The following is a 27678-nucleotide window of genomic DNA, read 5'->3' as shown; positions in this document are numbered from 1 at the left end:
GCGCACATTGTGCTTGGAAATAGCAGCCAATAAAGTATAATTTCTGTCTCTGAACAGTGAACACCCGTGTGCACACCTGTGTGGATCAGCGCGCTTGTATTCAAAAGGTTTCCCCATGTAACGGTCTGCTAGAGGATGTAGAGAGCCATAGCCCCGTCCCCCAGGGCATGAAGCAGGCATGGAGGAGATCCAGGCCCCAGAGTGCGAGAGCCCAAGGAGGACCACCGGAGGGGCATCCGTGCCACCCTCCTGGGAAGACCTGAGGAGAGCCCCAGATAAGGGGTCACTCAGTAGCCACGGAGCAGAAGTCAGAGGGGGCTGCACTGGCGTGCCCGCCGGCTCTGCCGGCAGCCAGCTGTACCAGAGTGAACCGAGCCGCAGGCCCAGAGGCCCGAGGGCCCCCTTTGCCCCAGAAGAGGCCTGACCGAGCAACAGTGTTCTTTTCTTGATATGCTTCATTTTTCCATCTGTGAACATGGAGCTGATGTGCCTTGGCAAAAAGTTCAATTTTTGTCTCATCTGTCCACACAACATTCTCCCAGAAGCTTTGTGGCTTGTCAACACGTAGTTTGGCATATTCCAGTCTGGATTTTTTGTGATATGTTTTTAACAGTGGTGTCCTCCTTGGTCGTCTCCCATGTAGCCCACTTTGGCTGAAACAACGACGGCTCGTGCGATCTGACACTGATGTTCCTTGAGCATGAACTTCAGCTTGGATCTCTTTAGAAGTCTTTCTGGGCTCTTTTGTTACCATTCGGATTTTCCGTCTCTTTGATCTGTCATCAATTTTCCTCCTGTGGCCACATCCAGGGAGGTTGGCTACAGTTCAATGGATCTTAAATTTCTGAATAACATGTGCAACTGTAGTCACAGGAACATCTAGCTACTTGGAGATGGTCTTATAGCCTTTAGCTTTAACATGCTTGTCTATGATTTTCTTTCTGCTCTCCTGAGACAACTCTTTGCTTTGCTTCCTCTGGTCCATGTTGAGTGTGGTACTCACCATGTCACCAAACAACACCTGGAGTCCTATATATAGGCCCACTGACTGATTACAAGATTGTTGACACCTGTGATGCTGATTAGCGGACACACCTTGGATTAACATGTCGCTTTGGTCACATTGTTTTCATTCTTTTCTAGGGGTACCATCATTTTAGTCCAGACCTGTTTCGAGCCGTTTCGAGCACACGCATTCTGTAGACAAAGATACAGGGAGTGCAGAATTATTAGGCAAGTTGTATTTTTGAGGAATAATTTTATTATTGAACAACAACCATGTTCTCAATGAACCCAAAAAACTCATTAATATCAAAGCTGAATGTTTTTGGAAGTAGTTTTAAGTTTGTTTTAGTTTTAGCTATTTTAGGGGATATCTGTGTGCAGGTGACTATTACTGTGCATAATTATTAGGCAACAACAAAAACAAATATATACCCATTTCAATTATTTATTTTTTACCAGTGAAACCAATATAACATCTCCACATTCACAAATATAGATTTCTGACATTCAAAAACAAAACAAAAACAAAACAAAAACAAATCAGCGACCAATATAGCCACCTTTCTTTGCAAGGACACTCAAAAGCCTGCCATCCATGGATTCTGTCAGTGTTTTGATCTGTTCACCATCAACATTGCGTGCAGCAGCAACCACAGCCTCCCAGACACTGTTCAGAGAGGTGTACTGTTTTCCCTCCTTGTAAATCTCACATTTGATGATGGACCACAGGTTCTCAATGGGGTTCAGATCAGGTGAACAAGGAGGCCATGTCATTAGTTTTTCTTCTTTTATACCCTTTCTTGCCAGCCACGCTGTGGAGTACTTGGACGTGTGTGATGGAGCATTGTCCTGCATGAAAATCATGTTTTTCTTGAAGGATGCAGACTTCTTCCTGTACCACTGCTTGAAGAAGGTGTCTTCCAGAAACTGGCAGTAGGACTGGGAGTTGAGCTTGACTCCATCCTCAACCCGAAAAGGCCCCACAAGCTCATCTTTGATGATACCAGCCCAAACCAGTACTCCACCTCCACCTTGCTGGCGTCTGAGTCGGACTGGAGCTCTCTGCCCTTTACCAATCCAGCCACGGGCCCATCCATCTGGCCCATCAAGACTCACTCTCATTTCATCAGTCCATAAAACCTTAGAAAAATCAGTCTTGAGATATTTCTTGGCCCAGTCTTGACGTTTCAGCTTGTGTGTCTTGTTCGGTGGTGGTGGTCGTCTTTCAGCCTTTCTTACCTTGGCCATGTCTCTGAGTATTGCACACCTTGTGCTTTTGGGCACTCCAGTGATGTTGCAGCTCTGAAATATGGCCAAACTGGTGGCAAGTGGCATCTTGGCAGCTGCACGCTTGACTTTTCTCAGTTCATGGGCAGTTATTTTGCGCCTTGGTTTTTTTCCACGCTTCTTGCAACCCTGTTGACTATTTTGAATGAAACGCTTGATTGTTCGATGATCACGCTTCAGAAGCTTTGCAATTTTAAGACTGCTGCATCCCTCTGCAAGATATCTCACTATTTTTGACTTTTCTGAGCCTGTCAAGTCCTTGTTTTGACCCATTTTGCCAAAGGAAAGGAAGTTGCCTAATAATTATGCACACCTGATATAGGGTGTTGATGTCATTAGACCACACCCCTTCTCATTACAGAGATGCACATCACCTAATATGCTTAATTGGTAGTAGGCTTTCGAGCCTATACAGCTTGGAGTAAGACAACATGCATGAAGAGGATGATGTGGACAAAATACTCATTTGCCTAATAATTCTGCACTCCCTGTATATACATGAAAACTTGATGATTTTTAAGTTTGTTTGTTTTTTTTTTTTCTGTTGTTATTTCAATTATATTTGCATGTTCAAAATAAAAATTATATCTATCTATCTATCTATCTATCTATCTATCTATCTATCTATCCATTTATTATTTAAATAATTCAGTTGAAGCATAGTTGACAAGCAATGTCTGACTTTCATTGGTTAAGATTTATAGAATTTTATTTATTATTACTTTTGTCAGATTAAAGTTATTTCTGTGACCATTGTGAGTTCTTCTTTCATTGACTGAAGGGTACCAACAATTTTGTCCACGTCTACGGCGCTACTCCCTCGGACCGAGAAACTCCTCTCTCTCTCTCTCGGGCCTGGGTGATGGTATTGCTCTTGAGTTCATGTAGAGCACACTGTCCTTGCTAGGGACGGATGACGGCGGATTCCTCTTCACTCAAGTCTTCCTCCGACAGCTGGCTTCGCCAATTCACTGTTGCTGGCTGCAAAGGATTACTACTCACTTGCAGAAGCGGCCACGACCACTGGCAATAAGCTGCTCTTTATAGAGGACTCGTGCTTGGGGAAAAGTTTTCTGGTCCACCCTCTCTCCCAGAAGAGCCCCGGGAACGCTTGTGTCGTCTTTGCACACCTCCACAATTACATATTGTTTAGTCTTTAAAAATTTTTTTAGATTTTCCATGTACCACCAGAGAGAGACTAAGTTTAGTGGTATGTGTACCACAGTTTGAGAACCACTGTTCTAAACCATGCTGTGAAACTCCTGGGGACCACCCCTTAAGGGTGAGATTAAAAGTATATGTGTATGACTGAGGGACTGCCCCTCAGATCTGCTCTGGGAGAAACATAGGAATGTAGAAGAGGTGAAGGGAGTGTGTTTTAAAAAACAAAACAAAACAAAACAAAACAAAAAAAACAGTATGTTGGCGGTAGGGGTACAACAATACTCGTATCGATATTGAACCGTTCGATACAGTGCTTTCGGTTCGGTACGCATATGTATCGAACAATACAAAAATGTTTATTTGTTTTATCAACTTTTGCTCCGGCGATGCTGTCTGTGTTGAGCGCTCAGTGGATCTGTGTTCTACTACTCCGCCTAGGCTGCACTGTCGAGTGCAGATCCACTGAGCGCAGCGCAAACTAGCGAGACAGACGGCGTTTCTCAATATGCGTACTTGTGCGTACTTGCGTTCTCGTGTACTCGTGATACGTCATCAGTCGGAGACCAAGTACTGTTCCAATTCGAAGTACGCATCAAGCCGAGAACGCGAAAAAGTCCCGGATGTGTTCTCGCTCCGCCCGTTTTATCGAGCATGCATCGGTGTGGACTTGGTACAGCTAAATATCCCAGAATGCATTTCGTCCAAAACTCAACAACAGCGGACTCCCGGCACATCGTTTTCAAACCCCCCCGCTCGCGGACTTCTCACTACTCAGGTTAAAGAAACCCCAGCAGCTGTCTATAGTATTGAGTGTCCACTAGAATAGAAATAAAAGCGTTCTAACATCTCACCTGCTTGTTTTTATTAAGGTATGTACACGTATGTACATGTACACTATTTTTATTAATAGAGGTTTCACTACTGAGGTTAAAAATGATATATAAGTCACTTAGATCACTTCTAAATGTTAATGTTTGGTTTATTTCAGTGTTTTATTTGTTCCTGAGTAAACCGGTTTGGCTGTCATTAAAGTTAAGCTTCATAACATGTTACTCACAGTTAAATTAAGAGGGGACGGCAGTAGAAACTCCGGACCTGTGACATCATCACGCACGCAGGTGTTCCAATTGTACAAATCGCGAGTCCGTGCTCGCGTTCTCGCGCAGTACGTACTCACGAGAAGCGAGTACGTACTCGCATTTTGAGAATTGAGAAACGGCCAGAAGCTAAGCTCGTTGCAACATGGCAACTGCCTCAACGCTACCTGAAATTGAACCTCCCCCACCCTCATTCAGATCTGGCGTTTGGAACTATCTTGGTTTTCATGTGAAGCATGACCCTGATGGTAAGCGTGTCATGGACAAAAGTAAAACAGTATGTCGGATATGCCACGCAATGCTCAATTGGTGGGAACTAGTGCGTTAGCGCAGTTAGCTTGTTAACGTGTTGACGCCGTCCAGCCCCACGCACGGGGCGATCCGCAGTAACTCATTAACGGAGATTTGCGGCGTTATGGCTTTAGTGTCATTTTAACGAGATTAACGCTGACAGCACTAGTGGGAACACAACGAATATGACTGCACATTTACGCTGACATCATCCTAGTGCAAAGACAAGTGGAAGCAGACAAAAACAACAAGCACGCATGCTACAAACTTTACCCGAGTCATTTAGACAGCCGTTAGCACATGATTCTCCTTATGGGGACCTGATACGTTTAATATGCTGCTGAGAATATACCCCAGAAGAAGCGTATAGTATAGCTTTTATTTGGGAAAGAGCCATTTCTCTGTAATAAACTGTCCTTTCCAAAGATGAGGGATTTCTCGATAGATTTATTTATTTTTTGTTGTTTCGGCAACATTAATTTTAAAAACTGTACTTTTGAGTTAAAATATATATTTATAATTTTAATAAATGACAAATTAAAAAGGCATGAACATTTTTTGTATCTAAAAACTATCGAACCGTGACACCAAAGTATCGAACCGAACTGAACTGTGAATTTTGTTTATCGTTGCACCCCTAGTTGACGGTAAAAGTGCTACAATGAAAAACATTTCAAGGAAATGTAAAAAAAATGTATTCCAGGATAAAACACAGCTGTCTTTGTCTTATCGGTGCAAATCGTTGTGTCAGCCCACTGGGCATTTGATTCCAATAACAGGCCTCAGTCTCTCCTGCTACTGGTCTGCCATACTGCTAAATTTGGTATCGTTGTTCAAACATTTTGTGTCTGTTTGCCCACCTCGGGAAGCAAAAATTTGTTGTTTTTTGTTGTCAGATGAACATATGAGACACTTTGACTCTTCAGTGCAGTGTGGAGCCTAACAAAGATCTGTTTTGTGTCCCAGCTGATCAGCAGGAGGAGAAGAGTCTGACGGAGCAGCAGAGGAACATTTTCAGCCATCTGGACTCAGCTCAGCCACTACAGAGAAAACAATGAGCTCAACACAGAAGGTGACAGACAGAGCAGGGCGATATGACCAAAAATATTTGCGATAACAATATAGCTGACGATATAATTGACACTAGACAAAATACTTTACAGCTCCGCAACTTTATTAGTGCAAAAAAAAAAAATCAATGTATTTTCACCTAAAGAAACTGTTTTTTATGTGCATTAAAGTTATATAAAAATATTAACAGTGCAAATGCAAATTCCTTGGAGCAAATGTTGGCCAGTTTCCTCTGGAAATGCCTTTTGGTTAAACTGTCAGCAAGCAATTTGCATTTGCACTGTTAAATTTTTATATAACTTTAATGCACATAAAAACAGCTGCTTGTTTAAGTGAAAATACATTGATGGCTTTTTTGCACTAATAAAGTTGTGGAGTTGTAAATTTTGTCTCGCCTCAATTATATCATCAGTTATATCGTTATCGCAAACTTTCAAATGTATATCATGATAAATATTTTTGGTCATATCGCCCTGCTCTACTTTCATGTGTTACTGTTTAGGCTTAAATTGATTTGATGTTTGGTGCCTTTTTCTTAATGTAAAAAAACCCCTCAGGTTACAATCAGACATTTTTCTTCACTGGACCAAGCTGGTCATTTTACCAGCTCAGCTCTAATTCATATGACAGATAATATATGGTATAAACATCTAGATGATGGGGAAAGTGGTATTCTTGGACTTTAGTGCTGCATTTGATTTGATAAATTTTGATCTTTTGATTGATAAACTAAAATGTTATTGATTTTCACCAGCTGCTCTGTGCTGGATGAAAAATTATTTGGACAGAAGATAGCAAAGGGTTTATTATACTGGTTATTTCTCCGAGGGCTGCGACATGAACTGTGGTTTACCCCAAGGCAGCTGCCTTACTTCTCTATTCAGTTTTCACTAACGATCTGCAATATGTCTTGGCTTAATCTTGGGTAATGCCAATGATTCCACCATGTTTTATTCAGCCAGTGACAACTCTGAATTGACCAGCATGTCACAACAAAATTTGCTGAATGTGTTTGACTGGATAAGTAAAAATAACATGATTTTAAATGTATCTAAATCCAAATCTATGTTAATTAGAAGCAGATTAGTCAACAGCCTGCAACTGAGTCTTTCCATAGCCAGTGTTAGAACACGTCACCCAAATTAAACTACTCGGCGTTATCATAAATCAACACCTTTCATGGTCTCAGCACATTGACTCTGTTATTAAGAAAATGGGACAAGGCATAGCTATGGCTATGAAATGCTCTTTCTGTATCACTTCTTCAATTATGAAAGATGTCATTAATGCACTAGTAATGTCTCATCTGGAGTATTGTTCAATCATTTGGTCAGCAGCTAATAAGACAGATTTTAACAGACTTCAGTTAGTCCAGAATAAGGCGTCCAGATTAGTGTTAAGATGTTCATACTATACTAATATCGATAAAATGCATAATCAACTTTCTTGTACAGGCTAAAATATTCTATGGCTTACTTGTAGTTATAAAGAAAGCAATTCTGTTAAACACACCACATTTATTCTGCTCAGCTGCAGTATCCAGATGAAATACATAATCATATTACACAGTTTTCAACAAACTGCAATTTAGTAAATGCTCGAGTTAAAAGTAACTTTTTGTAAAACTGTTATATTTAGAGCATCTTTTAAGTGGAATAAATTGCCTTATAAAATTAGAGAATTAGCAACTATTCAAAACTTCAATGAACACTTAAAAGCCAATTTACAGAGCTTTTAGTTGTTGTAAATATTGTAAGAGATTAGTTGTTTTTGAAATTTGTGTAATGTGTCTCAATGTTATTGATATTATCATTATTATTATTATTATTATTATTGATTGCTTATATTTTAACAATTGTGAAACCTCACTGTGGATGTAAGAGCCAAATTATGTGGATATCTTGAATCCACTTTATTGTATAATAATTTATGTGATTGTATTTGACGGAAGACGAGCAACATCTGTTGTGGAAGCTAATGAGGTTCCTTTTGAATAAACAAACATAGGATTTATTATCACTGAATAATTATGCATATATCTATAAAAATTATAGAAATATGTAATAGGAAACAACAAAATAATATAAATTATAAAAATAATAATTTAAATTAAAAAAATATATGTGTGTGTGTGTGTGTGTGTGTGTGTGTGTGTGTGTGTACAATCAGGAGGGATGGGCATGATTTTAGTGTTTGAACAGTCATGAATTATTTTTAACACCAGGTTGGATGTAATGTGTTAGAACTACCAGCAGGTGGGGATAAGAGACCTTTAAGGTGTTTGGTGCCACACTCCACCTTCAGGTTTAAAACTAGTGTTAATCAGTGTTGGGACTAACGCGTTATTAAGTAACATGTTACAGTAACTACGTTATTATTGTGGTAACGAGCACGGTAACTAGTTATTATGCCAAAATCAGGAACGCGTTACTCGTTACTGGGATTTAGATAGCCACCACACGAAGTAACGAACAACGAGCCTATCGCGGAGCTTCCACAGATTCAGTAACATTAGCAAGTGGTGGAAGCCAGCAGGTGGATGAAGGAAAAGGGAGGCAAGAGGAGAGACCCGAAGCGGCCGCCGGTCCGCGTGTCAGGTGAACTGAACTTCAGGTAAGAAGTTATGACCTGCAGTCTATCGGAGTCAGATATAAACCAAGTTTAGGTGGAGTTTATTTTCGTTATGCTGACTTTTTAGTACTGCGTGCTAGCTAGCATGACGGAGTTTCTATACAGCTGGGTGGGTGCTATGTTACTGATGTTGAACTTTATTTTATTCATAAGGTTAGTTAGTAGAGTTGCCAACCGTCCTGTAAAAAACAGAATCGTCTCGTATTCAGAGAAAATATTACGCGTTTCGAATTGAGGTGAAAAGGAACACAGTTTGTCCCGGACTTCAGCTACAATGAAAAAGACACAAAGCTGAAGCTGCACAGCTGCCTCTTCTTCTCTCATTCTCTCCCCCTCCCTCTCCTGTTTCTACTTCAATCATGAAACTGATCAATGATCAGCTGATCATTCTCTCTTGTTTGTTTATCGCCCACAAGAGGAAACCAGCGGATGTCGCGCTAAACAACAGCAGCACGTTTAAGCTTGATCAGCTGTTGTTAGAATTTATTTAATATTAATTTCTAGTATCAGCTGATGTTTGTTGGAGCCACAGCTGCAAAGCTGCTGGTCATGATATCGGTTTGGTTATCTGGTGAGAGGGAAACATGAAGATGAAACCAGGAGATGTCCTTACTGAATCATCAGAGCTGAACAGGTGATGGAGAAACGGGTTTACCTTTTAGCTGACATGAATGAGTTGAAGGGAAGTTATGAACTATTTCTGAGAGACAAATAACACCAGGATCCTTTTCTATGTAGCTGACAGCTGCTAACTGTGCAGGGGCGGCTCTAGCAAAGTGTTGCCAGGGGTCCATGTAGGGCATTAACAGAGAAAGGGGGGCACAAAGAAATACTTTCTTATTCTCATTTAAAATGTCTCGCTTTTAAAAAAAATAATTATCTGAGTCTTACAACAAACAATTGATAGATTGATACATATATACCATCAAGACAGAGTACATCACTGTCACAACAGTGTTTGTTTTCATTCAAAGGCTTTATGATTTTTCCTATAATGGCGGGCCGGTCTCTAGTCAAAATGCCCGGGACGATTGTTTTGTCCCAGTCCAGCTCTGTATGCAGTTCATCTGTAGTCTGGTGTTACCTACATCTTCCTATTCAGAAGGCAGAATTTCCGAGTTCTGAGTACAATCAAAAGCAACACGACTGCAGTTTTTGTGTTGGATGTAAAAAGCAGGCTAGAATCATGCGGCGGTCAACGACGGTCCAGGCGTGGGATTTCTCTCGTGGAAATGTGCACATTATTTTTTCCTTTCTATTGGTAGGTGGCACAGTGCACTTGTGGCAAGTAAGCAAGCTAGAAGACTGGCAATCTTGCTGGGTATCCAGTTACGGAAGCAACACATAAACAAGAGAATTCTGAGTAAAACCAAAGTTACTTTCCCTAGTAACTAGTTACTCTGAAAGTAACGAGTAACTTGAAGTAACTGAATTACTTTTGATAGAAGTAACTAGTAATGTAACTAAGTTACTAATTTAAAGTAACTTACCCAACACTGGTGTTAATGGAGGGAGTTTGAAGGTTGAGTTTGTTCTACGACTGCATTTCACTCACTGCCTCTGTTTGTATCTCTGTCACTGCAGGACCAACATGGAGCGAGAAGTCAGCGCTCTCAGAAGGCTGACAAACCTGACAGAAGAAAGAGAGAGAAAACATACACCTGTGACGAGTGTGGGAAGGATTTTACTGTGAAGAATTCACTAAAACAGCATCAGGTCATCCACACTGGAGAGAGACCGTTCAGCTGTGACTTGTGTAGAAAGTCTTTTTCCCGGAAGCGTTCCCTAAAACAACACCAACTCATCCACAGTGGAGTTAAAGCGTACAGCTGTGATCAGTGTGGCAGAGCTTTTACTCGGAGTAGCCACTTGCAGAGTCATCTAGTTACCCACTCTGGAATTAAGGCATACAGCTGTGACATTTGTGGAAAAACTTTCAGCCACAGATGGTACCGAAATATACACCTACGCATTCACACCAGACATGATGTGTACTGCTGTGAACAGTGTGGCAAATACTTTGCTATAGACGCACAGTTACAACAACACGTTTACCCACACTGAGGGACGACCTTATAAATGTGACCTGTGTGAGAAGACTTTTAAATCTCCACGTTACCTGAGAAAACACCAACAGATCCACACCAGAAAGACTCTACAAGTGCAGTTACTGTGAGGTATGTATTTATATTGTTATCTTGTCATTTTAGCCTGACTGTTTGGAACAACTCTGCTCATCAAAGTGTGTTAGCATGTTAGCAATTCTACTGCATGGAAAAGCAGCTCTGAGTGATTATTCAGATTTTTCTGTCAGTTATGATTTTAGTATTACTGTAGTGTTATGGTGGTAGTATTGTAGTTATTGCAGCCCAGTAAACTGAGTGTGTTAACTGAAACAGTAAAATGTAATTGGACGTCTGCAGAGATGCTCTTTATTTCAGGCGACGTTCAGGATAAAAGTGTTGAAGGACTGACTTACACTGTCTTTGTCTTTGTTTAGAAGCAGAGCGACACAGATGGATCCAGTTCTCATTCCTGTCATCACTGTGGTGGTGGGAAAGACTTTCATTGTGACCTCTGTGGAAAAACTTTCAGTCAGCAAAAGAACCTAAAAATACATCAACGTAGACACACTGGAGACAAACTGAAATACTGCAAAGAATGTGGGAGAAGCTTCACCACATCAAGTGACTTAAAACAACATGAACTGATTCACAGTGGGGTTAAAAAGCACCTCTGTGATCAGTGTGGGTCATCCTTCACCACTGCATGGAAGCTTAAAACACACAAACGAGTCCACACAGGAGAGAAACCATACAAGTGCAGACACTGTGACAAAAGCTTCTCACGTTCAGGTAATCGTAACTATCATGAACGTGCACACATGGAAGGAAACTACAGCTGTGACCAGTGTGACAAGTGCTTCAGGATTCTCAGATCATACTCTGAACACAAACGATCCCACGTTACTAATAAACTGTTTCACTGTTACCAATGTGCCCAAACATTCACCTCATTGTCTGCTCTGTGCAAACATCAGCGTGATCACTCAGGGCTGAAATCACTCCCATCACTGGATCACAGTGAATCTGAAGAGACAGAAAGATCCTCTGGTTTCAGTGTCAGACTCAAAAAGCTTGAGATCAGGCTCCACAGAGTTCAGACAGAATCATTTAAACTTGTGTTGAACTGAACTGGTTGCTGGGCTGAACTTCTACATAATACAGATTTACATGGGATCTTATTTTCTGTTGTTTTACTGAGTCAGTTTTGTCCTTTTTTCTCTGTCCTGGTTTTGCTCGTCTGTAAATAATTGAAACTCAGTCAAATAGTTCATTGTTCTCCAGCAAAACGTTTTGGAAACTGTTGAGTTTGAATATATAATCTTAAATGCTAATACGCTGATTATATTGGTTTATATAATAAAGGCCCAACTCTTAGTACAGTTTGTGCCGACAGGCTGACAGGAAACACATGCTTCTGCAGAAGCATGCTTTTGCAGGCCAAAGTGAAACCAACTAGGCTGTTTGATCGAAACTTAAAGTGTATGTGACGTAGAGCAAGTATATAAATACCTAGGCTTCCGTTTGTGCTTCAGACCTGGGGTTTTGTGTGTGTGTTCAGGTCTCCATATCCGGATATGTAAAATAAAGATCATTTTTTAAAGTTATAAGACCACTTTGAGCCCTGTGTCTTTTTCGCCGTAAAGAATCTAAAGAACCGGATTTAATAAAACTCATGTTTAACCTTTAAAACTCTGACATGTTTTAGCACACAAGGCTTCATCGGGGAGTTCACTCATGATTGGACCATGAGAATAAAGGTTTTTAGTTCTTTCAAAGAGAGTCTTGGAGCTGTTTGATGTTTCTGTTTTTTCTACATAAAGGAAGAAACTATATTTCTTCCTTTATGTAGTGTGGAAGTTTTTAATGTTTCTTTCATCTGTGATGTTCTTGAATGTGTTCACATGAAGATGGTACAAATAAACTGTCCTTTTAGCTTTAGCTCCTAATTTATTCATTATTTATGGATGTAGCACAGCAGCAGTTTCTTGATTAGCACATGGAGGGCTCGGGATCTGATGGTAAATAATGTTTTGTGTCCTTGTACACATCATACAGCTCAGCTGTTCCACAGATGTCAGGTTTACACAGTGGGATGGTTTGTAAGAACGCAGCTCTCCTGTGGATAAATCCTTACTCTTAGCCTCAGGACCTCACACAGTCCCAGCAGGTTCGGTCAGAAGATTTATCCCTTATACCAAAACATCAGAGTCTCCTTTGCTGTGCTGTTTTCACAAAGAAACGTAAACTGAAGACCTGCACTTACAATGTTTTAATTAGTTTAGCAGATTCAGTGTCTCCATAATCGAATCTGCTGTTTTTGTGCTGCTGTTGGTAGAAAGCCGGTTAATACTGAAATGAACTGGCTGCATGCATCTCTGAATGTAAATTGGTGCACTACTAATAGATCACTCTGAAACGGTATCATCACCCTAATTTGCCCACTTAGTAAATCTCACTCATGGCCAAGAAATTGAAATAAATCTTGTTTCCCTGCTGGATAGTGATCCACTGTAACTCTGCTCCTCCTTCCTGTTTAGGATTTCTGTGACTGAAGGAAAATTCCCTCCATCCATCACTTATCCCAGCTAACCCAAAGTGAAATAAAGTTTTGCCCATCTTAAAAAAGCATTACAATAATGGGCATTACCAATGCAAACTGAATAATACAGAAGATGAAAGAATAGACTTTGATCAGTTAATAAAGCTCATGATCTTGATTCATTGTGGCTGCTACACAGACACTTCTGGGTCATTTCTCTCAGTTAGGAACCTTCCTCACCAAAACTGACTGTTGGACCACACCCCTGGTTTCATGAGAAATTGTTTCAGCCATGATTTCTCTTCCTGTATTTCAGAGTAAAGACTGAAGTGACAAATGGAAACATGTTTAAAAAATGCAATGTGAGAGAGACGTTGAGGTCCTTAGAAGTTACCCTGGGTTTTTCTGTCACCCTGCTAGATGTTACACACCTTGTTATTGGACTGATTTCTACTGCTGGACTACTCCTGGGGAGAGTAACAATACTCTTACTAATTAGTTACCTTTCACACCTTTGGGGATATTTATTTTTGTGCTTGCAGCGCTGTGAGCCAGAACAGTGAGAGAAAAATCTGCAACAGCGATGAGCCGAATGCTTAAGTGAATCCCAGCAGCTGCACATGTGCTGCGCTGATTTAGAGGATATCTTTGCTCTGGATTTATATTTATACTTTTTCATTTCTATATGATTCTTCTTGCATCTAAACAAAGATGATTCAATTTGATAAATTTTGATGGCTCTTCATGCTCGGGTGTAAATGAGATGTAATATTGCTCTTGGTTTGGTTCTCCTGTACAGAACCTTGCAGTACAACAGAAACCTAAAAACATTATTTGTAGTTGTTATTCTTAGTTGTTCTGCTGCCTAAATACCACAGGGTGTAATTATGAAGTTATTGAGCTGCACATACTTTACGACCTGCTTAAGTTCGAGGTCACAGCGTCTGTAGAGCAGCTGGAACATAATGAAGTCTACAGGTTAAAGTTTTCTCTTCACTTGTTGTTCTCTCTGCTGCTTGGTTTGATGGATCTGAGAGCTTTTGTTTTTATTACTGTTATTATAATTATCATAAATATTTTACTCTTTAGAAGCTTTAAAATAGTGTTTGTGTTTGAAAAAATTGATATAAGAATTGAACACAAACATTTGTCCTTCTGAAAATCGCCCAAAGGCACAGAGACAAACTCAAAGGATGCAACCTGTAACTTTCTCTTCCTTCATGTCAGTACTATCATCGATTATTTATATAAAATGCATATAGCATCAGTAACACTTTAGTTTGGATTTCATGATTTCTGTAACTGGAAAATATTATTTTGTTTAAAGACAGAAGTGACCGCATAGTTGCAACATTAAAGTGAAATATTTAATAGTCTAATAACAGATTAAATGCTGTGTTGAGGCTGTCGTTTCAGGAGGAGAGAAGCTGCAGAGAGGCGTGTAAGACTGCAGCTCTGCTTCCTGGTCCCAACTCTGGATAGTTATAGTTTAGGGGGTTTAATAAATTGGTCCATATTTCTAGAAATGAGAGCGGCTCCATCCAAAGTGGGATGGATGTCGTCTTTCCTAACAAGACCAGGTTTCCTCCAGAAGGTTTGCCAATTATCTATGAAGCCCACATTGTTTCTTGGACACCACTCAGACAGCCAGCAACTTAAGGAGAACATGTGGCTAAACATGTCACTCCTGGGCTGTATCCCAATTCAGGGTCTGCAGCCTTAAAGGCCGCATTTTAAGGCCGATTACGTCACAGCATCGCGACGAAGGCTGTCCCAATTCGAAGGCTGCTCGAAATGCGGCCCTCAAATGCGTCCTTCATTTCCCTGAATTTTAAGGATGTGGCGGTGTAGACTTCGTGGCCCAACATATCCCAGATTGCATAGCGCGGCGGTGGGTGTGGATAATTTTGCCGAAAAAAACGGTGGAAGCGGAGCGGCCAAAGAGTTAACGTTTAAAGTGAGAGCCATAAACCTGCATTCTTTCTTATGTCCAGCAGGGGGCGACTCCTCTGATCATAAAAAAGATGGTATTAAAGTCTTAAGGAAAACAACCATACTTCTCACTTCACTAGGCTAACGAGGTGTCAGCCACAAGATGTTAGCTGAAGAACGTGACGTCAGATCTACTCCTCGCTCATCACACTGTTTCAAAACAGCCCATTGGTGAAAGCGGTCATCACGAGGCTTTGTAACGCTACTTTACTAGCGGCTTGGTGATATCAAAGTGGTTACATTTATATCGAAGAGCTTTACACAAAAGTGTGAATATTTTGCGTTTTAAAAATATTTTTTACTGTAGCCGTTCACACCAACTGCAGAATTTACCAAGATGATTTGTGACATTTCGATTTTATAACAAAGCTCAATTTTTCAGATCCGAATAAACATTTCTGACCAATCAGATCAGTGCATTTGGCATAGCCTTAGATCAAAATGTGCACCGGTGAATAATATACAAATTACCTCAGACACATAACTAAACGCTGCTCTGTTCAGTCGGCTTTCTAAAATTATTTCTCTGCCTCCTCAGATGTGGTTTCAACTCTGCCAACAAGAGCTCAAACTGCCCCACTGACATCCACAAATATGTATAAAAGGTGTCGTGATGCAGTTTCAACTCCTGGATCAAACCAGGAAGTGCTCCCTTCTGATGCCTTCTCATTAGAACTGGACAAACCCAAAATTTCCATGTTTCCCTTTTTTTCCTTTTAGAAACATCAGGACCAAATCATTGCTTTGCAGTTTTTTAGGATGACTCTTATTTAATGTTGCTTTTTCGCACCGCGCTCGTTGTGTAACGACGTGATATTGTCTGTGACTAGTGAGTGGAGACTTAAAAAGACTAAAACGGCTCAATGGGCTCCGTCAAAGGCGAGTACAAGATAAATAAAGATGTTTTTAAAACCTCTGGATCATGCTAATTTTGTAACCTGTAAGCTACAAAGCATAATAGGTCTCCTTGAAGAACCCTACCTCCAACATGCTCATTCCCTGCATTATATTGCATGTCAAGGCTTAAATGAGGCAGGTCTCTGTGAAAGTCTTACCTATGCTGGCAATACACTTGTGAAGATCTCTGTCTTTAAAACTTGTACATCATCAGGTCATCACTCCTTCCTCGGTTGAAGAGAAACACTCGACCGGTGTCCTGACACTGCCGTCTGGTCTCTTTGCTCCTGAAGGACATGATGGATGCCCATTTGAAGGATCCCTTCTGTCATCCAGACGCCCAATTAGGGGCCTGGCTACGGCTGGCCACTCTGGGCCGAGTATAGGAGGGCAGCATCAGTCACTCAGCAGACCACACCGACTTTTTTGGCAGCTTAGTGCATTGGTCACCTGACACAGCAACAAAAGCAGCTCTGTACATGCTGTAGTTCTCTCCCTAATGTGAAACTTTAGCAGACAGCACATCCACTCTGCAGTATTGTGGTGAAGAATGGAAGACGGCAAATAAATGCATTTCTCTCGTGGTCACTTTCTGCAGGTCGCGTGTTTCTTGGTGGCACTAACATAGGCAGCGTTAGGGGGGGTCTGATTTCCTCTGGGGCGTCCCACACTCAGGTGTATGCACTCAATTAAGCAATAACACAGTCAAGGTCACGCTGCATAGCGTTATTGGCAACAGTGAGCTGCAGCTGGAGGAAATGTAGATCAGCCAGCAGCCACAGTGAAACATGACCTTGACTGTTATTGCTTTTACACAGCGCTGCCTGCATTCACACAGGAGCTCAAAAAGTGATGCCTGATTAACTTTTTTTTATGGGTGGGGAGTTGATTTCTGCTGCCCTGCACTCAAAGTCTGTGCAGCCAGTTTGGGGGCAGTTTATTTACTTTCAGCAGAATGAATTGAAGAGCAGCACTGCTGCCACCACCTTCTCTACTATGACTACTTTGTACAAACTGTATAGTCTTGGACTGCAATAGAATAGCTTTGCATGTGTCACAGTTCAAAATAATAGTTATTTATCTCATACAGGCCCTTGGTACAGACCAGTTCACCCTCTGTCTGAAACAACCCACATTAGCTCGTCCCCCTTTTAAGCCAGCTTTCATCTCTTTTTTCTGATTGGCTGCCCCTTACAAACAGAAGGTTTGGCCAGCAGGTGGGTGGAGCTTCCATACACGCAGCCAAATCTGTGTGGCAGACATTACATTATAAGGGATATCCCCTTTCTGTGACATCATACAGACATAATAAAAGAAATACACGTCCCAGGAATGACTTATACATATGCTAATCACACTATTTAATTCTTTCTAATACTATAAAATATGACAGAAAACAACCTTACCACCCTAAAAGATTGTTCTGGTCATTCACACTCTATAATCTTCTTGATCAGGCTTTCCACATTTTATTAAATCAGCTTTATTGGCCTCTGTGTGAGCCAGTTAAGTTCTTCCACATCAGTAGAAAACCAGGTTATTTTGGTATCATAGACTATATTTATCTTGGTTAACAAGCTGCAAAATACTAGAATTTCACCTAAACTGGAGCAGAAACTTCCATCCACCCATCCGCCCATCTTCTTCCTCTTATCCAGAGTCAGGTGACAGGGGCAGTTGGTTAATAAATTCCAGATGTTTCTTTGCTTAGCAACACTCATTAAGGCATTTCCGTGCCAGATGAGATGTAACTCTTCCTGTAGCTTCCTCCCAGTTGGGCTAACTTGAAAAAACCTCCTCCAAGCTCCCTCTGAATGTCTGCTTGTCGAGAAATGCCAGGTTTTTGGATAATAGCTCATTGGGAACCTTCAAGCTAACATATTCTAAAGCAATGGGAACAAATATGTGTTTTTATTGCATGCTTCTAGTAACAAAGTGCCAAAAACACAATTAAAGTTGGTTCTTTGCTCAGTTGTATGTTGTGTGTATACAAAACACTGGTTCACCCCTTCATTTAGGTTAATTTTTTATGCTTGAAGGATTCATTTATCAGTTAAGTGGTTCAACTAACAAAAACATCCTCCTAGAAATTGTCAGGTGCAAAAACTGGACTGAAAATGAATGAATAAGCAGCCAATGTCCAAAGAAAACCTTTGAAAGTCCTTCAGAGCACTTTAAAAATGGCAATAAAGTCTGGCTCCTTGGATGCAAAATCTAACTATTTTAGGTGGGTACTGGTACCCAAAAGAACAGAAAACTGCATACACACTAAAACATGTGATTTCTGCAAAACATACTGACTCATAGAAGTGTTTGTTGATTCATAAGATATCAGAAGATTGAAATGCTCATTTTCATAATTCAATTTGGAGTCTGTATCACAACTCCTTTTGTTCTCCTCAACTCCTTTTCCAATTGATGTATTTCCAGTACTGTTGTGGGCATTTGATTTAGCTCCTTGTCTGCGCTCACACACATGAAGATGCCGGTGAATGGCTCTCTCTCCTGGTTTAAACTATACAGACCTTAATTTAGCTGTCTCCTAACCATCGTTTGCAGCAGTGAGTTTCATGGCTGGAAGACAGTGTGAATAAAGAGCAAATCAAGGATACTTCTGAGGTTACTTAATTTGCCACATTTGCAGTTTTTCAAATGAGCTTTTTCCACAAGTGGAGTGGATTTTTAGCAAAAAACAAGCCTGAATATGATTATTTCTCCAGCTGTGATATCTGAAGGCCACAAAGTGGCTCGTATGAATGGCACACTTTCATCAACAGAAAGCCTTTATGTTAATCTCGTACTGTACACTGCAACCATTTCATCAGATTCCTTTTTCTCTTGAGGAGTTCTCATCTTCACAGTGTGAAACTGGAAGGAAATGAGGATTAGAAAACCACTCCTTGTTTTAGACGATGAAGTGTTTGTTGAGAAGGTCAGATTGAAAAGCAGGTGATGCTCGGCTGCTCTTGTAAATGTCAAGAGTTCCTGTTTTTCCCACCCCCTGCTCTTTTGGATATTCATGCTATCATGCTGCTCTTAGCTCAAGGAGCTGTGACCCTCGGAGCAGCAGAGAGCATCAGAACAGCAGTGAAAAATCCTGCCTGCCACTTCTCTGCAGCATAAACGACAATGAAGTGTGGCCTTGCCGGATATTGGCTTCTGCGATAAGGAGTATGGTTTACAATAACAGCTGAGCCCAAAGGGAAGCAGAAGCTGCAGAATTCAGCATGTCCACTTGTTAACCGCACAGGTCCTGAGAGCGAGCCCAGGCACCCCGTCGCTGCAGGCTCAGCATTTCTCCACCGACATGACGGCAGATAGATCAGCCAATGCTCGGCGGTCTTAATACCCCAGGCTTTTACACTTAATGTCTTTCAACTGACGAACGACCCGTGTTTACAAAGTGCACCTCGTGGAGCAGCCAGTGGCAGTGAACCCCCACAACGATCCAGGTTTTACAGGAAGTGAGAAGAGCATTTAATGGAGCAGGGCGATATTGATGGTGTCACGACAAAGCGAGAGGGTCAAAGTACAACTGATTACCTCTGCCGTTTCTAAAGCTTGTTACACGATAATGCAAACTGCTGAAAGTGCGATTACATCATCTTCTGGGTCCAGACTGGACTTAAAGGATCATATTTCCCATTAATGTGGCCATTGTGGCTCCTTTGCACTCCTCGCTCATGTTAGATTAAAGGCTCAGAAGATTGAAAGCTCATTCTTGGCCTCTTTGGAAAAGTAGTTGATGAAACAGTCTTGCTGCAAGGCGCACGGGGAGCATTTCATTCATCCATATTTATTGTGTGCACCACCGAGGTCTAATGAATGTGTGTTTTATTCCTCTTGTAGTAGACCAAGATTTTTGGAACCTTAAAATAAAGACTGCATTTAAAAGATGGAAGTAGCCACTAGAGATGGACCGATCCGATATTACGTATCGGTATCGGTCCGATACTGACGTAAATTACTGGATCGGATATCGGAGAGAAATAAAAAATGTAATCCGATCCATTAAATATCAAAAAAGCACCTCACAAAACTTGGGACACGCCGTAACCAGGGGCGGATCTAGAAGGGTGGCATGGGGTGGCAAGTGCCACCCTAAAATGATTCCTTGCCACCCCAAGTGCCACCCCAGTTTTGCATATGGCAGTGTTGTTTATTAAAATAAGATAGCATTAACAGTTTGAGCGTAGTTACAGTCAACAGTGAATATAAATACTAAAACTGAATATATTGCATAGTGTCCCCCCCTCCACCATTAACAAATGGTTCAGCCCATAGCAGGGACCGGCTTTTTTCTTGTTTTCAGTAGCAAGCGATGCTTATGATTGTGCCAGAGCACATTCTGAACAACACCATGGGAATTTCGGATTTTGCACAGCTGGTTGGATGTTACACTCTGGAAATGGAAGGAAGGTGAGTGTTATTAACCCTCTGTGGTCCACGGACACGCTGCACCTCCAAATCACATGACTATTTTAAGCTGACATAGCAATAAGCTGCAGCCACGCTGAGTCTCTATTTCAGCCCACATTGAAAGTTCGGACTTCAAAGTTTTTAAATTTTAATTACAGGCCAGTAAATCCAGAGTTATGATAATTGTGTGTGTGTGTGTTTTAAGCGTTTTCTAAGGACAGCGTGAAAACAGTAAAGAAAGGAAAAAATGCCACCTCTTTCCTATCGGTGGAAAAATGCACCATGTCAACCAATTTTAAAAAAAGTCAACACGTGGGATTTGGTTGTTTAGGAAGAGGGGAGAGTTTTTAGAGTGACGGTAACGGCAGCGAGACAGAGCGAGCGAGTGAGAGAGAGAGAGAGAGAGAGAGTTTTTAGATGTGGGAGATTTGTGACGTTTAGTGTGGAGTGTACAGTTAGTGTGTTGTGTTGTCTTGTGCTGTTCTGTTGTGTAGTTGTTTTGTTTTGTGTGTCAGTGAGGGCACTAATGAATGTCACAAAGGCACATTGCAGTGTAAACACTGTCACTAAGTAGAAAACCAGCGGAGTGATACACCTCCTGTTGTCAGGCCTGCAGGTTTATCCCTGTGCTGTTCTCCTCTGTCTTTTGGTGGACAAACATTTTTTTTACTGGCACACATCATTTGTGGGGCATCTTATTGCAACACCTGATTGTTCTCTCATTTTAGTTTTAGTAATATTTTTAAATGGTTGTACAAAATGAAAAAAAACGGCAGGTGTGTTGGCTGCATTTTTAGATAAATAGTTGTATATGTTTACAAAATGCACAATTTATATTTGCATTTCAAGTTATAAAAATTTACTCAACATGTCTGTAGGTTTTTTTACAGTAAAAAAATACTACTAGGATTTTAAGTTCTTTGTGTGATTTCAGATCAGTGATACTAATGCAGTATGTCAGTGACAAAAAAAAACTAAATTCAGTTGAGCTGAAAAGATACCAAACAAGGCAAAGGGAAAAAAATAAAATGAAACAATTTGAGGGTGAAATACAGGGAGTGCAGAATTATTAGGCAAGTTGTATTTTTGAGGAATAATTTTATTATTGAACAACAACCATGTTCTCAATGAACCCAAAAAACTCATTAATATCAAAGCTGAATGTTTTTGGAAGTAATTTTTAGTTTGTTTTTAGTTTTAGCTATTTTAGGGGGATATCTGTGTGTGCAGGTGACTATTACTGTGCATAATTATTAGGCAACTTAACAAAAACCAAATATATACCCATTTCAATTATTTATTTTTACCAGTGAAACCAATATAACATCTCCACATTCACAAATATACATTTCTGACATTCAAAAACAAAACAAAAACAAATCAGCGACCAATATAGCCACCTTTCCTTGCAAGGACACTCAAAAGCCTGCCATCCATGGATTCTGTCAGTGTTTTGATCTGTTCACCATCAACATTGCGTGCAGCAGCAACCACAGCCTCCCAGACACTGTTCAGAGAGGTGTACTGTTTTCCCTCCGTGTAAATCTCACATTTGATGATGGACCACAGGTTCTCAATGGGGTTCAGATCAGGTGAACAAGGAGGCCATGTCATTAGTTTTTCTTCTTTTATACCCTTTCTTGCCAGCCACGCTGTGGAGTACTTGGACGCGTGTGATGGAGCATTGTCCTGCATGAAAATCATGTTTTTCTTGAAGGATGCAGACTTCTTCCTGTACCACTGCTTGAAGAAGGTGTCTTCCAGAAACTGGCAGTAGGACTGGGAGTTGAGCTTGACTCCATCCTCAACCCGAAAAGGCCCCACAAGCTCATCTTTGATGATACCAGCCCAAACCAGTACTCCACCTCCACCTTGCTGGCGTCTGAGTCGGACTGGAGCTCTCTGCCCTTTACCAATCCAGCCACGGGCCCATCCATCTGGCCCATCAAGACTCACTCTCATTTCATCAGTCCATAAAACCTTAGAAAAATCAGTCTTGAGATATTTCTTGGCCCGGTCTTGACGTTTCAGCTTGTGTGTCTTGTTCAGTGGTGGTCGTCTTTCAGCCTTTCTTACCTTGGCCATGTCTCTGAGTATTGCACACCTTGTGCTTTTGGGCACTCCGGTGATGTTGCAGCTCTGAAATATGGCCAAACTGGTGGCAAGTGGCATCTTGGCAGCTGCACGCTTGACTTTTCTCAGTTCATGGGCAGTTATTTTGCGCCTTGGTTTTTCCACACGCTTCTTGCGACCCTGTTGACTATTTTGAATGAAACGCTTGATTGTTCGATGATCACGCTTCAGAAGCTTTGCAATTTTAAGACTGCTGCATCCCTCTGCAATTGACATCAATCTAAAAAAATAAACATTTAGTGTGATTTGATGTTACAATTAAAAGAGTGTTTGTGTTTTGATCTGAAGAGTGATTAAATATCTGGTTTCAACTGTATATTTGATGATTGTCAGCACAAAGAGAGAGAGAGAGAGAGGAACAGAGAGAGAGAGAGAGGAGCAGAGAGGGAACAAGAGCAGGTGAGACACACATGTTAGTCAAATGGTTGTTTACCAAAAGTATCACCGTATCATAGGTACTCGTATCTCGTACCCAGTGTTTCTTTTTAGGTTTAGGTCCCAATCAGCCAGGGTTTCGGGTGAGCTCATTGTGAAACCTGGCCCCACCCTATCATGTGATTTCCTGAGGTCAGATGGCCCAGGATGTGAGTGGGCGTTAAGGCGTCTGGGAAGGGATCTCAAAACTGGATTATAGATGGCAGACAGTTGGTGTCGTAAACCACCGCCTCTGTTCAAAGATGGTCGCTCACAGTGGACATAGATGGCTTCTTTCACTCCTCTTTCAAACCATCTGTCCTCTCTGTCCAAAATGTGAACGTTGGCATCCTCGAAAGAGTGACCTTTATCCTTTAGATGCAGATGGACTGCTGAGTCTTGTCCTGTGGAGGTGGCTCTTCTATGTTGTGCCATGCGCTTGTGAAGTGGCTGTTTGGTCTCTCCGATGTAGAGGTCTGGGCATTCCTCGCTGCACTGTACAGCATACACCACGTTGTTCAGTTTGTGTTTAGGAGTTTTGTCTTTCGGGTGAACCAGTTTCTGTCTGAGTGTGTTGCTGGGTCTGAAGTACACTGGGATGTCGTGTTTGGAGAAAACTCTCCCTTCAGTCTTAGAGGGAACATGTTCTGCCCGGTGGTGTAGGGTCCTAATTACTCCAAGTTTGTGTTCCAGAGGAGTCAACTTGGAGTAATTAGGACCCTACACCACAGAAAATCAGAGAAAATCAGGAGAGTTTTCCCCAAGCACAACATCCCAGTGTACTTCGGAGTCTTGACCACGGACACAACGACCAAGAGTGGCAACCTTCTGATCACAAGGCGAACGGCCAACTCTTGAGCCACGATCGCCCTAACTAGCAATGATAATAATACTTATGTGATGTAACACAAGCTTATAGGGATCACGTTATATACTTTACCATAGCATTACATTTGAATTTAACAGTTAAATTTTTCAAATAACGGACAGATATTTGTGAAATCATGATACATTTGTGAATGTATTTTAACAATCTAAATATGCATATGTACAGATACATTTAATAATCATGAAAATTATGTTTTATTACATTACAGTGATTTAACGTTAATTGACATTTGAAATGTGAAGTCACAGTCTATTTACATAACTTTAATGATATTCTAGAAGAACAGAACAAAACTGTGAAATACACAGTAAAATACTTTTATATTAGGATTTTTTCCTACAGTGCAGCCATACCCGCGACCTTGTGGTTGTTAGTTCACATTCATTGGCCGATGCTTAGCGTCATGTTATTATGTGTCCCAAAATCCAATGGCATATCACATTGTTTTCATGGCCACACCCTCACCCCAGGTGCAGAGGCCTATTTCTGCTCAGGAATGTTGTGAATACTTTGATATTTATATTAATTGCAATTCCTACCTCTACATTTATTTTTTTAAATATATAATTAGCACAGCGTGACCATACAACATTTTATATTGTGGCATGCAGACAAATCTTAACAAAGATGCTCACTGAGAAAGGTTGCGCGTGTTATCCAACCCCAAGCTGGTAGGGGGAGCTCTTTATTAAAACATTTGCCAGTGCTATGATGTGCCTCAAGCTTCAACAACAGCACAACAGAAGTCACTCATGGTACATGAGTGACATCCCTCTACAAAACAACTACTGTCAGTGACTCTGCACCACGGCGTAAACACAACATTCAAGATAACAGTTAAAAGTAACTAACCATAAACAATAAAACAAGAACATCTAAACAGCAGCACATGTCCCAAGGCATGATGGGAGAGAACTAGCTGTTCCCCCAACACGCCACAATATGATTTTTTTAGTTTTTATTCCTATTAATCATATTTTCACTTGTTACCTCTGAGGTGACATGAAATTTTCAGCAAAATTATAATTCAATTACTCATTTGAATTTAACAGATCATTCTCTCACATAACAGACAAATATTCGTGAAATTATGATACATTTCTGGATGTATTTTTACAATCTAAATATGCTTATGTACAAAAAAATATATTTAAAAAACAAGTAAATTGTGTTTTACTATATTTACAGTGATGTTATGTTATTTTACCTTTGACATGTAAAATCACAGTCTACTCATGTAAATTTAATGATATACAGTAAGATACTTTGACATTACTATTTTTTGGAACAGTGTGCTCACATACCACAGTGACACCTGAGATAAGTTTCCCCTCTACATTCAGCCAAAGTTTGATTAAGCAGCTGGATGTTGATGTTTTTCTATTTATAAGTTTTTTTTGTACAAACTTTACTGAAACATGTTGCTGTCATCAAACAGAAAATGAGCAGATATAACAGAGAAATGAGTTTGTGTCGTGGGAGAAATGTTTCGTCACTCATCCAAGTGACTTCTTCAGTCTCAGCTGACTGCAGGTTTCAATCTTATAAACAGTACATTTGCATAATGACTGAAACCAGCCCACTGAGGGAACAATGGGCTGTGAGGTCAGTTCCTTAATCATAATTATGCAAATTCTCATGACCATTGACCAAAGCCCACTGATGAATGGCCATGAGTACCATTCACAGAGAGTTGGGGAATGGCTGCAATCACAGCATTGTAAGATGGCGAAAGATGTACCCTTAGGCCCCCTCCTCGATTCAGAGATGGTATTTCCCTTTTCACATAAATGGCCTCCTTGACTCCGCCCTCAAACCAGCGTTCCTCCCTGTCCAGGATGTGTACATCCTCATCATTGAAAGAGTGTCCACTGGCTTGTAGGTGTAAATAGACTGCAGAGTCCTGGCCTGACGAGGTAGCTCTTCTGTGTTGTGCCATCCACTTTGCCAGAGGTTGTTTGGTTTCCCCAATGTATAAATCCCGGCAATCCTCCTGGCACTTAACAGCGTACACTATGTTACTCTGTTTGTGTCCAGATCCTCCAGATCCTTGGACCAATTTTTGGCGCAGCGTGTTTTGGGGTTTAAAAGCCACAGAGACCCGGTGTTTAGAAAAAATATGTCTCAACTGCTCCAAAACTCCTGACACATATGGGATCACTACAGGAGTTGTTCTTTAGTGTGGAGTTGTTCTTTCTATTTACTTCAGATCAACTTGAGTGTCATTACCAGTGATGGGAATAAGGCTGTTACAAGTAACAGCGTTACTAATGGTGTTACTTTTTTCAGTAACGAGTAATCTAACTAATTACTATTCCCATTGTTACAACGCTGTTACTGTTACCAACAAGAAAATGCGGTGCGGCCGCACCACTATTTTTCAACAAACAGACGGTTGAAGCTGTTGTAAGGTTTATATTGTTGGATTGTCATTTATGCTTAGAAATATATACTCGTATATGCTTAGACATTTATAATCATTTGTAGATTGAAAGAATGTCTCATCCTAGAAGGTCTGTAACAACTCTGTGTAGCATGAAGAAGGGAGTGCTTCACTCCTCTTCAGAGTGTTCTGGCATAGATCACACACCTCCTAGGGTCATGACAGAGGTCGTATCTTCTCCTTCTGATATATGGTATAATAAACACATGTATATCTGTTTGAGTGTAAGAGCCCTTTGTTTAGGACTGGGGGGGGGCAACCTGTGGCTCCGGGTCGTTTGGGAAAATAAATTTAGAAGTATTTAGCTGAGGTGTATTTTATTTGTGTTTAGTTCTTTTTTTTAACTTGTAGTTCTTTTTTTTTTTTTTTTTTTTTTTTGTCTGTCCCATTTGGTTCTTTAGCCGTCAGAATTGTTGTCTGAAGACCAACAAGGATACCAAATGGATTTATTTTGCCAAATGGATCATCATGGCATTGCCGTATTGCTCCATTTGATCAAACTTTGTTGTTATTATTTATTTTATTTTCAGTTGTTACAGATGGGACAGACATGACTGGGGGATAGGAAAGGGAGAAAGAAAGAGAGGAAGGAAAAGGAAAAACAGAAGGGAAAAGGGACAGTGAGAAAGGGCACTTACAAAGACAAAGAGAAAGAAAAAAAATCTCCTGGATCACCTGTTGAGAGAAAAAGAAGAGAAGACAAGCAAAAAAAACCAAGGGAAGGGCTGAGGAGATCCCCAGACGAGGGGGTCACCCAGTAGCCACGGAGCAGAAGCCAGAGGGGGCTGCACTGGCGTGCCCGCAGGCTCTGCCGGCAGCCAGCTGTGCCAGAGTGAACAGAGTTGCAGGCCCCGAGGCCGGAGGCCCGAGAGCCCCCTTTGCCCCGGAAGAGGCCTGACCGAGCGACAGGCACCAGGCCCGCCAAGTAGCCACCGGGAGTGAGCTGGTGCATACCTGAGCGCCCAGCCCGGACACCAAGAACCACCAATGCACCAACCCCTGAGGGCATCAGTTACCAGCAGGGAGTGTGGTGAGGGAGATAGGCCTCCACACTTGGAGGGCCTGGGAGTTCCCAGGAGGTGGAGTCTAAGACCCGACCTGACATATAGACACAGACAAACAGGCACACACAGACATAAACATGCTTTCCCACCCTCATGCACACATATACAAACACTCAGCACTCACCCAACGTAGGGATAGACATACATAGACATGTACACATAATCATACTCCCCAAACATACTCTATGCCCGGGTCCAGGTACCCTCGCCCCAGAGGGGAAACGGCACCCAGACCCAAGAGATGTGACCCTTTCCCCGGGGTGGAGGCAAGCAGAC

General features: G+C 41.2%; 1 protein-coding gene and 1 long non-coding RNA gene across 2 annotated transcripts in view; both read left to right on the top strand.

Annotated features, from left to right (window-relative positions):
• LOC116335110 (neural cell adhesion molecule 2-like) overlaps nucleotides 1-27678 on the top strand; it is a 660945-nt gene that overhangs the window by 183613 nt on the left and 449654 nt on the right. The window lies entirely within an intron of this gene.
• On the top strand, nucleotides 5891-11279 carry LOC120438374. Its single transcript, XR_005611852.1, has 3 exons — nucleotides 5891-5916; nucleotides 10131-10723; nucleotides 11047-11279. It is a non-coding gene; the product is annotated as an uncharacterized LOC120438374 (long non-coding RNA).

Source organism: Oreochromis aureus, linkage group 3, assembly GCF_013358895.1.
Source record: "Oreochromis aureus strain Israel breed Guangdong linkage group 3, ZZ_aureus, whole genome shotgun sequence".
NCBI classification, from domain to species: domain Eukaryota; kingdom Metazoa; phylum Chordata; class Actinopteri; order Cichliformes; family Cichlidae; genus Oreochromis; species Oreochromis aureus.
The sequence above is the reverse complement of the archived record's forward strand: the minus strand, read 5'-3'. Positions and strand labels throughout refer to the sequence as shown.